The 13,750-nt window shown below is 41.5% G+C and overlaps 1 long non-coding RNA gene and 2 other non-coding genes across 3 annotated transcripts; 1 reads left to right on the forward strand and 2 right to left on the reverse strand.

Annotated features, from left to right (window-relative positions):
- Positions 1 to 5,905: 5,905 nt before the first annotated feature.
- LOC138919696 (uncharacterized) lies at positions 5,906 to 6,415 on the reverse strand. Its single transcript, XR_011430103.1, has 2 exons — positions 6,297 to 6,415; positions 5,906 to 6,188 (listed from the first exon to the last, which is right to left on the reverse strand). It is a non-coding gene; the product is annotated as an uncharacterized lncRNA (long non-coding RNA).
- A 3,235-nt stretch (positions 6,416 to 9,650) lies between these two features.
- On the forward strand, positions 9,651 to 9,739 carry TRNAY-GUA (transfer RNA tyrosine (anticodon GUA)). The gene is given in 2 exon segments: positions 9,651 to 9,687; positions 9,704 to 9,739. It is a non-coding gene; the product is annotated as a tRNA-Tyr (tRNA).
- Positions 9,740 to 11,572: 1,833 nt separating this feature from the next.
- TRNAA-AGC (transfer RNA alanine (anticodon AGC)) lies at positions 11,573 to 11,645 on the reverse strand. The gene has a single exon. It is a non-coding gene; the product is annotated as a tRNA-Ala (tRNA).
- Positions 11,646 to 13,750: the final 2,105 nt, after the last annotated feature.

Below are 13,750 nucleotides of genomic sequence, written 5' to 3' on the forward strand. Positions count from 1 at the left end.
GAATATAAGGTTCTAGTTTAGCCCATTCTGGGAAGGTGATCAACAGTAATCTGTGCAGTTAAGTTGCTTCAGGAAGCCTTGGTAGTTGAGAGGAGTAAACAGGAATTGGAATTCTGGGGCTTAATCCTGTTTCCAGGGCCGACTTGGAAAACTGTAGAAGCCAGGCCATAAGTAAAGGAAAAAGGGAATATGCTACTCAAGAGCGGTGATCTGCTCCAGCAGCCCAAGAGGACAACAGCCTAGGCATTCCAGAAACAAAAGACAGTATTATTTTTCTGAACATGAAATAAAAAGGAAAATGTAATGACATGACCTCAGCCATTTTCAGAGATTATAGCTCAAGAGATCTTTTGTACACACGACTGGATTTGAGTCATGCCATGTCAAACACCTGTGCTTAATTAAGAATCAAATCAAAATTCTTTTTTCAAGTCATGTGTGTCATGTTTTTTTCAAACAACAGTTGTTAGGACAAATTCTTATTAACTTGTCTGAACCTAACTACTTAATGAACTGAATTAAGTATTTCTCTTGGCCGAAGGGCACTGTAAAAAAATGACAAGACGTTAAAGGTGCCATGAACTGAGAAATTCTGGGAACGTTGTACTAATCTCTTCACTCAAATGTCACTTCTTACAAGCAGTGCCCTGGGGTTCCCCAGAACCTTGTGGATTCCATATTCCCTTACAATGAAGGAAAGAAGGAATTCTAGATGTCAAGGCTTTGTAACTCTTTAAATATTCATTTAAAAAAATCTGTAAAAAGATTTAATAGTTAAATTAGCTTTGTGAATAAATACTGCATGCATACTGGAACATGCTCCTTAAAATATTCTTTTAATCTCTCTTTTCCAAAGCATGGTGTTTTTCAAACAAAATAAAACAGTAACTTCTCTTAAAAGAATTTTTAGTTTATGGCATATAAATACAATTCTAAGCAATTACAAATGATCAAAGGGAATATGCAGATGACTACTGAATATTGCATTTTAATAATTAAAACATTTGATCAATGCAATTCATGTTCATAAAAATTGCTTGCGCGGCTGGCTCCGTGGCCGAGTGGTTAAGTTCACGCGCTCCGCTGCGGCGGCCCAGGGTTCGGATCCTGGGCTTGGACGTGGCGCCGCTCGTCAGCCCACATTGAGGCAGCGTCCCACATCCCACAACTAGAAGGACCTGCAACTAAGATATACAACTATGTACAGGGGGGTTTGGTGAGATAAAGCAGAAAAAAAAAGAAAAAGAAGATTGGCAACAGTTGTTAGCTCAGGTGCCAATCTTTAAAAAAGAAAAAATTGCTTGCTCCTTCTCTTAAAAATTCAGTTTATTTAATTCTTTATGTAAGTAACAGTCACAATGCTTATATATAAAAAAGTATAAACTGAAAAACCCTGTTTCCAATCAATTTAGTTCCTGCTTCTTCAAAAACAAAAACAAAACAAACAAAACCCCAAAACCTAACTCTCATTGCTATTAATTTTGTGTGTATCTCTCCAGGATTTCTTTATGTATACACAAGTCAATACAAATAGGTGTTTTTATTTTCTCCCTTTTTATAGAAAGATAACACACACTGTTCTGCACAGTGTGCACAATAATAGATTTTTCCCTATCAGTACATAGAACCTCTTCCTCCATTTTCAGAACTCTATAGTATTCCATTATATGGATATGCCATAATTTATTTCCTTAACCTTGCACTGGTGGTCATCACGGTGTCCATGCTATGAAAACACCACGGCAACGATTAACCTCCTGCAGTTATTTTGTGCATGTGCAAGCCATTGGTTAGTGAAAAATACTTAGATGTACAGGATCAAAGGTAATGCACTTTTGTAATTTTGATAGATATTGTCAAACCGTGCTCCATAAAAATGATATCAACTTATTTTCCATAAGCAATATTTGAAAATGACTGTTTCTTCCCACTTTCACCAACAGTGTTTTGTGAAACATTATTTGGTCAATCTGACAGGTGAACAGTAGTATCTCAGTATAGGTTTATCTTTTTCTTACTAGGAGTGAGGTTGAACATTTTTCACATTTTGTAAGTCATCTCTATATCCTTTGATTGAACATGTTAACAATATGTTCTTCATAAGTAAGCTCAGAAAGTACAAAGCACACACCTCAGGAGCTTACCTCTGTTTCCATGTCTATTACAGCTCTGTGTGTGTCTCATATTGTATTTTTTATATTTTTTATTTTCTGTATATGTATTACCTTTTGACATCTTAAAAACCTTTCTGTCTGGGGAGAGAATGCCCCTCCTGGGGCTGGCCAATTCTTAGAGATAGCTAAGGGCTAAGAGATGATGCCCTGGAACATGCCAGAAGCATGCTTTTGATATACAAACTAACCAATCCAGATCCCTCCTCTATCTGTCTCTTAACACCACAGGAAGCAAGATTCCTCAACCTCAGTCATCCCAGAGCATCCCAGATACAGGTAACTAGGGACCACCCTCCAGTCTGGTCCAGCCTTTCCCTACTCCCGCTTTCTGCCTCCTGACCACTCTGAGGCTTCCCCATGTGACCCTTCGTTGTGTGTGCTGTGCCTCGTGTCTCTAGGACCTGTTAGTATAATAAATTTTTGTTTTCCTGAGCCTCTCCTGTGTCTTTTCTTGTGTCCATACCTGACAGACCATCACATAAAAGAACACAGAACACATGTCCTATTGTAACTGGATTCCAATTAGACTTTCTCAAGGTGCTCACACATGGATCAATGACAGCCACGCCCTAGTACTTTTCCATAAGCTGTACCCAATTTAGTGTTGCTGCCACTGTCAGGGTACCCACTGATCTTAGCCACTAGACCATAAAACTCACTTTGATTTTCTATTGCGGAAAAGTAAAAATAGTGATGAACTTGATTAGCAGTGTAAACCTATTATACAAAAAAGAATGGCACACCATACCTTATAATCTTGTTTCTGTGCTGGTTGGTATAAAAGCAGATATGAGTGGGGAGAGAGCATGAAAAAAACACTGAGCTAAGAGTGAAGATTATAGGTTTTAGACACAGCTTTTGTCACTTTAAACGTTTTTTGGTGTTAGACAAATCAATTAAATTATCAGAATCTCAGTCTCCTAGTAAAGGGGTGTAATGCTTGTTCTGTGTACTTATAGGGCTTTTATGAGAATCAGGATAATATGAGTGAGTACTTTCAACGCACACAAATCACCTTTTGGACATAATACCTGAATCCCATCAATATGCACCTTTCTAGGGACGTATATTATCATTTGAAATATATCAATGTTAAATGCACAAATAGTGGACACCAGACAGGCTTCAGAAAGGGAAAACAGTAAAATAAAAAGAGGTCAGAAAAAGGACAGCTCTCCTTAACACCTATAAGAATCCAAGTATGGGACTGGAAATTGCCTTCCCCAGATCTTGGCTAATAACTAAGTAGGTGTAAAAAAAAAGAGAAATGTCAGGGCTGGCTTGGTGGCGCGGTAGTTATGTTCACACATTCTGCTTTGCTGGCCTGGGGTTCACCAGACCGGATCCTGGGTGCAGACCTATGCACCACTTGTCAAGCCATGCTGTGTCAGACATCCCACATATAAAGTAAAGGAAGATGGGCACAGATGTTAGCTCAGGGTCAGTCTTCCTCAGCAAAAAGAGGAGGATTGGCAGCAGATATTAGCTTAGGGCTAAGATTCCTCAAAAAAAAAAAAAACAAAAAAAAAAAGAAGAAAACTAAAACAAAACAAAAAAAGGAACATTCCAGCCAGCAATCTTACCCAGTCTCAAAAGGCTACACCCTGAAGAAGGACCAGGAGTCAGGAGAGGCCTGGAACAGCCTTGTTGTAATAAGGTCTCTCCAGGGAAAAGTCCCCACATTATTTTGGAGGACTGTATGAAAGACAATGCAGCCAAGAGGATTGGAGATAATCAGAAAATGGGCTCTCTCATTCAAGTTTGATGCACGTTATCTTTCACCAAATTCTTCTGCAACTCAAATTCCTCTAGCAGTTCTCTACATTGTACCCTTTCTCCGGAAGAGCCAACCAAGCTACCTGACTCTCTTCACTGCATGCATTTGCTGTGTTGAGCATCAGCAGGTGAAGGCATCAGACGGCTGCCTCTGAAGTCTGAACAGATTGTGATGCTGCCTCTTAGTAGTAATAAAATCTTGGACAAGTTACCTCTCTGACAATATTAATTCCCACCTCACATAGTGTCAAGAGAACTACATATGATCATTCTTTTATTCACTAAAATTTCTTTATTATGCATTAATAACAACAGTTATCATTTATTAAGACCTTACCACGCACAAGGCACTATGCTATCTGCTTGAGAGCTAACTACGAACACAACAGAACAGAAGGCCCCTGACCTCAGTCAGTAAAGTGTGTGTAATGCCCAGTACATTTCAGGTACTTGGAAATGTTAGATATTTTTTCCTGATGGTTATCTAATGTCTAGCTAAGTTTTATGGACTTAACCTGTCTTACATTCCTAGCTTCTTTGGCTTTTTCTTTTCTTATCTTACACTTCTAGTATAGAATATCTTTTCAAAAGTCATAGAGGAATGAGAAGCCACAAATCAATTAAAAAAAAAAACACAAGGAAAAACATGTTAAATTTTACTTTGAAAAACTCCTGGAAATCCCATGTCTGTTGGTATGCACAATGTGCATTTTAACCGTCTTATGATAGTCTTCGTCTTAGATATTTGCAATCAATCTAAAGATCATATCAGAGAAGGAATGAAGGAATGACCTACCTTACGGCAGGGCATTTGTTGGCAAGTATGATTAATTTAGCTTTGCCTTGTCTAGTCATTTTCACCATCTGTGTTCCAGCACATATTTTTATAATCAGCTGAAGTCTGGAGTTCAAATAATCCCAGGACTTTTTATAAAAAAACAAATGTTTACATTAGCAGCATACACTTTTCTTAAAGTATGGACTAAATTACCAACTAGAGAGGTTTCATTAACTTAAATACCAAGAATTCTGAGCCAAAACTTCCAAGCTGAAAACCATTACTCCATGACCGACTCAAACTTATTCTTTGAGCTTTTAAATTCTGACAGCTTTTAGGGAGACTGTATTGTTTCTGTACATTCCCACACTTAGCATAGTGCCTGGAATAGTGCTCAGAACGCGTTTTTTAATATGAAGGTCACTGTTGTGTACATATTACTTCTTTTCATTAATTTTCGTTACAAAACTCGAACAGTTGAAGTTTTCATTCAATTATGACTATTGAGCCCAATGTAAAAAAAAATATATCAAGTAACCTTTAGACCTTGCTCACATATACATGATCCCGGAATCAATTAAAAATATCTCTATTTTGTCTAATTTGATTGTGATCAATCACTTCCTTCAAAATTCCTCTCTAAAAATTTTCACCAGATCTAGGAGGCCCTCCTTAATGAATCTCACCCAAATCTGATCACTCAGGTAGTCTAAATTCCATCTACTTAACTGTGGCATTGTTTGCTACCTGTTGTTTTAAGGATTAAATTGTTACTCTTATGCTTCATATGGTGTATTCTCGAAATTTCCACTCTAACTTACCCAAAGATGGGGTCCAGATGAAAGCCTTTCAAAACACTGTGTGGGTTCTCCTGTTTGAGCCTGTAGGGATGACCCGTGCACCGTGCTTTACAAATGCTATTTCATTTGATATTCTCAATACTACCCCATAGGATCTGTATTATCTTTATTATCATCATCCCCATTTGGCACAAGGAAGTTAGAGAGATCACACAGCTAGTAAGAGACAGTATTCAAAAGTGGCCTAAGTGGCTCCACAGCCTGGTTCTTTTCATTACATCATATACACTACTACTAAGTAACCTGTCGTGGTCCTGTATAATCTACCACGGAAATTCATTACTCACTTCTAAATTGTATTCAACGGGGTCTGTGTATACGAGTCGTTCAATACATATTTATTCTTTTTTTGAAGTATTACAATACAGTAACTATTCAAATACAATTCACAGAAATTTGTTCTGCACTCACTCCCGCATTACACAAGCAGTCTCCACTTGGGGTTCTTCTGGCCTCATCCCGCGCTGCTGCAATAATTACCAAGTCCTGCCGGACACGTGGAGGTCAGTACTCCGGTTTCCTCACCCTCAGGAACCACCAGATCACAAAGAACGCAGAGCTTCCGCCCCCAGCCCGCAGCAGGCGCACAGTAAACCTTTGCTGAATGAACAGATCAGTGAATGAATGGAAGTCAGTGAATAAACGATCTGTTGCTTTGCAACCTGGGCCGCGTTTAAAACAAAAGGACACTTATTGACTGATAATTACTCGGATGCACAGAGCGTATTACTAAGTCCTCTCTTCGCCCCATCAACGGGGCTTCAGTTCCGCCGGGCTGAGTTCAGCAGCGGCCCGACTCCTCCGGGGCATCGCAAACAGGCCCCGCCCCCTCCGCCACGTGACCGCCCTCCGCCACGTGACCCGCCGGCCGGGCCGTGGAGCACGCTCGGCGTGGGCTTCCTGGACGCCAGCTTCCTCTCCACCCTTCGGGAAAGCAACTGCGCTGCCCAACGCAGGGGAAAAGAAAGCGGGGCGGGGCGGGCGAAGAAGCTGAGGAAAAGCGGAAGAGAGGGAGAGTGCCTCCGGGTCCGGAGCCCAAAACGGGGCGCGGGGATACGGAGGCTCTTCCCGCCGAGGTGCACGGGGGACCTGGCGAAGCTTTTCTTGTGTGTGTCTAAACCGCACCTGCGTCTCTAAAGTTCTTGTCGCCTGCCGAAGTATTAAATCAGGGAGCTCCGAGCGCCCACACTCACCTGCGGCCTCGGCTTCCGGCACCGCCGCTGTGTTCAGAACACGCAAGGCTGATTCTCTTCTCTCTCGCCGGGTTGGGAGAGGGGTAGGGAGGAGGACTCGAAATTCATCTCCTACCTGCATCTGGGAATGCTTTTGAAGCAGATAAAAATAGGGACATAAAATCTTTCTTGCTTCTTCCCGTTTTCACAGAGTTCTAGTTTATTTTGAAAATACATAGAATTCTAGCTATATGTGGAAGAATCAGATACGATTCCTGACCTACAAGGATACAAGTGATTGACACACACCCTCAGAATCCCTCCAATCTACCGCCTGTCCCCACTCCTCCCCTTCTCAAGGCTCCCTAGGCATGTCTGTCTGTCTCTATCTGAATCTTTCATACTGTGGAGCCAGAGAAAATGAAGGAAGTCATGGATCTTGTCTCTTAAGGCGGGTGTAGGATCACACATAAAGTCATGTAAGTATGAACCCCAATCCACTATCACAAAGACTGGTGCTTGCCAGACTTCATGAAATCAAATTCGTCGTAAACTGGATGGTTCTGGTGGTAGATCAGACCTTTGATAAGAGGGTTCACATTCCTTCCTGTGAATGAATTTTCATTTCGGAGGGGACCCAATTATTTTCTTTCACACTAAAGGGCCTGTAGGGAGAGTGGCAGGAAGCAAGGACTTCTTTTAGTGGTGGTAATCTCGTGGGCCTCACACTCCTCTCAGTAAGACCTTTCGACGCTTGTGTGGAGAACAGAACAGAAAGGACAAATCTGGACAAGGGGATCCGTTACAAGGTGATTGCAGCAGTCCAGTCAGAAGGTGGGGAGGGTCCAAATGAGGTGGTAGCTGTAGAAACTGAGAAGAGAGATTAAGAAAATGTTAAGGGAAAGAACTCGGAACTTTAGAAAAGTGACTATGCATGATTAGGGAAAGGTACAGATTGAGTGACGGGGTATGTATCACTAATATTAAAAAAAAACCCAAAATAAATGAATGGAATTAATTTTTCAAAAAAACTTCAAACTGACTTCAAAATATACATTTATTGTATTTTCCAGGCCTTCTCCAGCCTTTAGATTAAAAAAACACACAAAAACTTGGAAATAGGCAATAAAATAGAAAAATAAACAGAAGGCTGCATAACTTTTCAATATCATCTTAGATCTAGAGCATTTTCTAACAGGTCTGCCTAAGAATTATTTTCATTCTCTAGGGCATGGTTTCTCAGCCTCAACACTAGTGCCATTTTGACTGGATAATTCTTCGTTGTAGGGGCTGTCCTGTGCCTTGTAGGATCCTTGATAGCATTCTTGGCCTTTACCCACTATATGCCAGGAGCTCCTCCTGAATCATGACAATCAAACATGTCTCCTCACATTGCCAAATGTCCACTGGTGCGGGGCAAAATTGCCCCCCTGGAGAAGTGCTGCTCTGTCAGCAAGTAACTTTGTTTTGACAAGGTGGGAGGGGACCCAATGATTTTCTTTCACAAGAAAGGGCCTCTGGGGAGAGTGGCAGGCCCTTTTGATTAGACTATTTTCACCTCTGTAAGGGTAAATGTTAGTTTGTAGATAACTGATAGTGGTGCAAATGAACTTTGGTAAAGATGTAGTTGTTTTCTGCCCTGTAGAAAAAGTAACAGTTTTAGCCCTGTAGGGCATTTTCCATTTCTGTATCTAATTTAGAATGTTAACCATAGCATTGTTTCTTTCATTGAATGTAAATAATTTCTTTGAACGTTTTACCATCTTGATGGTTCTCTCATTAATTAATGAAATAAATCTTTTGACAAGCTTTTTTTTTACATTTGTATGAGCCATGCATTTTTTTTGAAAAGTGTTTACTTTGACAAAATGGATAATACTGAATATATCTATAAAATGGGATAACTTAGTCAATTGGAGCTGAGGAGGAGGTAAAATTTTATATTTAATTCATTTAGGCTGGCCCCTCCCAAAAACGGTTTCGGGAAGATTTGAGGAAGTTAATGGCCAAATTAAGTAATTAGCAACTTGCTTTTACTTCTTATTCAGAAAAAACAAAATCTTTCTTTGTGCCGTAGAGGAGTGAAGATTGGTCTTAATGTTCTACTTAAGGGAGATCATTGGCCCTTTGTGTATGGCTCTATTGTATGACAATGTAACGATATTTAATGGAACGTGAAGAACAAAACAGATCCTGATGTGGGAGGCCACCTCAAGTAGATTTGATTAACAGGAGACTGTAATAGCCATTTTGAGCTATTCAAACATTCAACAAAACTAGACTAGAAACTTACACTTTGCAAAATTAACTAGCATTTGACTATTACTTTCTATAGTGTGTTAAGATAGAAAATTTACAAATATATTGTTTTAGCTCCTCATCGACAGATTTTTGCTGAGTTTAGAATTAGTGTGATAGTCTGATTTATCTGTAGGGACTAATGTCCATTAAAGAACATTTTAGTATGGTTTCGAAGAGTCTAACCCTATGCTTGCTTTCTTCTTCCTCCTCCTTCTCCTTTGTTAATTATCCTCTTAAAATTGCAGATTAAAGTTCTTCAAAGCCTGTTTATAAGTCCAGTCAAAATTGGTTATTTAAATTCACTCATCACAATAAAAGACATTCATCGCCAAGTCGTTATCACTTCTTGTGTCTCCTTATCATTTTATTTTCCGTTTTTGCAAATCAGTGCGTGCTCCCGTTTTCTTCTTGGTCCAGGGCAGGGGACCTTTGAGTGTTAGTTCCAAAGGGGTGCTGGCTTACAACAAAAACACGGAAGCGGCTAGAGCAAACTCGTCAGCAACGCTAGCAAATGAAGCAGCAAACGCCTACGGTCTCCCAACCTTATGCAGAGATGGCATCCTCGGCGGGTAAGCGAAAGAGTGTGATTCCTTCGATAGCTCAGTTGGTAGAGCGGAGGACTGTAGTGTAAAGCTCCCAGGCATCCTTAGGTCGCTGGTTCGAGTCCGGCTCGAAGGAGTTCACTTTTTGCGTTGTTTTTCATGCCCACCCTCAAAAAGTCATCTCAGTTATACATTTCCTCGGTGTGCATCTATTTAACATTATTCTTGTTGCGCAGCAAGTCTAATTTTTCAAATTATTATTCTCCGCAACAATTATTAATACACGCGATCAGACTTCAGCCCCATAGTTCACATACAGATGTGGCCGCAGAGAAGTCCTGAGCCCAGAAGAGGCGGATCAGAGGCGGGCCCCCTGGGCTAGGGGTCCAGAGATGAGTCTTCGCCCCACCACTAGGGAATCCGGACCCAGGGAGAGGGGCGGGCTGGTAGGAATGAAGCGGACCTGGGGGTAATTGGTGGGGCACGCGCGCCCCCTGGTGGGCTTAGTCTCCTTATCTTTGGGAAGGTTCTTTTTCAAGGGATGCAGCTGCCCACCACCTGGGGGGCGAGATAAAATTCAGCGGCACTGCTCGTGATTCTCCGTTTAATTAATTAGCAGTGGCTCTCAACCCTGGCTGAGAAAAGTTGGTGGTTATCCGAATCACCTGGAAAGATTTTACAAGGCAGTTACGTTTGGGCCACTTTGGATGGGACCCAGGCATTGGTAGATTTAAAAGCTCCCAGGTGATTTTAACGTGCTGCAAGTTTTGAGAATCACCGCTAGAAGAGAAACAAAAATTTGAGGAGAAAAAATAAAACAAAGGAAAAAGTGGATAGGATTTTCTATTCATGCTGGGAATTAGCTCAAAAGGTAGAGCTCTCTTAACAATAGAAAATATTTGCTAATTTTGTGCCACTCTCATTGAAATATATTAATCCCACTTGTACCGTGTCTCAAAAATGTGATCCCGAATACCTAAGGAAGAGTCCTCGACTCGAAGATATTAAATCAAAGTAGGGAAGAATTGTCTGTGGACTTTGTGCCCGGCAATTTCTTGTGTCTTCCTTCCCATGATTCAGAACTGTTATTCTTTAAGTAAATAATTCCGAAATTTTGGTATGTATCAGAACCACCTGGAGAGCTAATACAGAACACAGAAACCCAGGTTTGTTGAATTAGGGTAGTGTTTTTAGAAGCCCGGCCTAACAAACATTGGAAACTACCCATATTGAGGGGTAGAGACTGGTCTAAACTGGTAGCTCCCCATTAACTCCTTGCTTTTTGAAAGCGAATTGGGGGCAAAATGGCCCAATTTTCTTTTCAACGATGACTTTTGGGCCTTGGATGCCAAGTTTATTAGATAGTCGTGGTTCTTGCCGCGGCACCATAGATTCCGATCCAGATAGGTTTTGCGGCGCAATTTCCCTCCCATATTTGGGCCATATTCTGCCATATTCCAGTATTAATAGCAGCAACAACACCACCACCTCCGAATATACAGCCAAATGACTCCTGAAGAGGAAGAGTGAATGTTAAACCTCAAACATACCTACATATTCTTTGGCTCTTCACTATCTCTTGAAGAAATGGAAATTATTCCAGTTGTAAGAACTTGAGGTGGCCCCCAATAGGTCGGACATGTGGGAAATAGATTCCGAAAATTGAAAATGTAATATTAACGCATAAATAGTTGAAACGTAAATTTGTAAATCTACCTGGCGAGACCAATATTCAAATCTGCAAAACGTGAGAAAAATCCCAAAGAGTTCAATCTTGCCTATCCTAGTACGGTCACAAGCCGAAGTATCTTCACAGTACGTGGGTCCTCAAGGAAGGTGAGGTAACCTTGAGTAGGTGGCTCTTGAAGGAAAGGTCTTCTGTGTAATGATTTGCCATTAACTGGTAATGCTAACTGGCAAGGTATTTATAGGAGCACGAGAATAAAGACCAAAGGGGGAAACATAAAACTGGAGAATGCGGGCATCGATCCCGCTACCTCTCGCATGCTAAGCGAGCGCTCTACCATTTGAGCTAATTCCCCACCTCGACGTAGCCCCATTACTCCCTTGCACACTTTAATATCTGGAAGTAATTCAAAATTGGCTGCCACCTGTTTGTAGTCCGCGTTAGCCAAGGAGATGAAGTGCGAGACTGCGAATCAATGGTGATCAAACAGCCCCATGACGAATGCCGCCCCTCGGGGCCACCTATAACCTGTTCTATGGTGCTGCATCCTGTCGGGAGAAGATTGAAGAGTGCAGGTGGACCAGGGCGTGGAGTCCACAGAAACGCCTGTCTTTGAAATTAGGCAAGACGTGGCCACTGGAATCTTATCTACGGAAACAGGAAACCGGCAGGAAATTGCAGAAACATCCAGGAGGGAAAATCAAGTTTCTCAAGCAATGAGGCTCAGCTTTGGCCTTCCTAATAGTTCCTGCCAATCCGTGCACCCCTAAATTTTCCATCAATTGACTCCGCCTGCGCAGGGAACAGATTCTCCAGAGTCCCTATGAATGTCCCCTAAGATCCGCTTTTTTTTTGGCTTTTTTTCTTAAATTACTGTCCATGGACACATGGCCTCCAGGAGGCTTGCGCCCCAGTTAATTTCTTCCTTCATTCTGGCTGCTGTAGTCCCAATTTTGATCAAGTGGTGTACAAGTTATTTTTCTAAGGTAAGCATTAATGGGAAAAGCGAATATAATTATGGCTGCAGGCTTAGACCCAGAGTCCTTGCAAAAAGACAAAGGCAGCAGTTGCTTCTTTTTCTTCTGGGCCTATGGCGGACTAGGTACCAGGTACTGTGCTGGGTGCTGGGTACTGTTCAGAGCTAGTTCTGAAAAGGAGGATTCTCAGGCATTGCCAGAGGCCCATCACTTGCGGGAAAGACATACGAAGGCCCTCACCTGACAGCTACACCTTCAATTGCTTCTTTGCCTGAAATTCCATCGTTAGAGACTTCTCTCTCTCTTTTTTGGTTTAACGTTATTTTCTAGTTTCAATCATATTGCGGTAAGGTGATCAAAACTGAAATGGAGAAGGTGGAACATCTTATTTAAGAAAGTGACTCTATGCCACCATGCTATGCAGGGCATGCCAAGCAGGCCTTTCCAAGGCCCTTATGATGCCTTTAGTGCTTGTTCTTCTCTTTTGCTTTTGCATTGCAATCAAGGCTGACAAAAAAGTGGATAACTTTCTGTGGGAGGAAACCCTCCACCTTCCTGTCCCACCTCCCATCTTAGATAAGAGAGTTCAAAACTCAGGTGTTCCAAGAGAGTGTAGAAAACTACCATTCACTTCAAAGCTTGACTCAAGGTCAGCCTTACCTTGTTTCTCACCATAGGCTGAGTGCTTTCTCCTTACTCTTCTCTGGACACAATTTACGCAGCTACAGAAGTCAATTTGGCCTCCACTCACTCTTCTCTCTATTTATTTTCCATGATTCTATTAAGGGTGCGGGTGTGGAACTGGAGTGAAAGAAAGTAGCCCAATTCCATAGCTCTGATCTCTGAACTGAGCTTTAGGATGACTGGCTGTGAACTGGAAGTGATTGTTTCGTCTGGGGGCTTTTAACCATGAGCTGGGAGTTCTAGTTTCCAATAATATTGAATTAGGTGTTAAATTCTCTAACCACTTAGTTTCCACAGAGGTAAAATGAAGATCAAGAATATTATCTTAAAATTCACATGGAAGGTTTACTAGTTGTTAAACTATTGACTCAACTCTAAGCTCACTGCTCTGGACTGAATTGTATTCCTCCAAAATTCATACCTTGAAGCTCTAACCCCAGTGTAACTGTATTTGGAATGCGGAAGTAATTGAGATTAATGAGGTCGTAAGGATGGGGTCTGGATCCCATAGGATTAGTGTCCTTATAAGGTGGGACACCAGACAGCTCGCTTTCTCCTTCTCTCTTTGCTGTGTGAGAGTCAGATGTGGATGTCTGCAAGCCAGGAAGAGAGCTCTCACGAGGAACAGGATGGCTGTCATCTTGATCTTGGACTTCCCAGCCTCCAGAACTATGAGAAAATAAATGTCTGTTTTTTAAGCCACCCAGTCTGTGGTATTTTGTCATAGCAGCCTGAGCAGACTAAGACACTCATCCTTCTTCAATCTGCCTTGTGAAAAAGGAGGTGGTACTCTGTAAAC

Source organism: Equus caballus, chromosome 20, assembly GCF_041296265.1.
Source record: "Equus caballus isolate H_3958 breed thoroughbred chromosome 20, TB-T2T, whole genome shotgun sequence".
Classification (NCBI taxonomy): domain Eukaryota; kingdom Metazoa; phylum Chordata; class Mammalia; order Perissodactyla; family Equidae; genus Equus; species Equus caballus.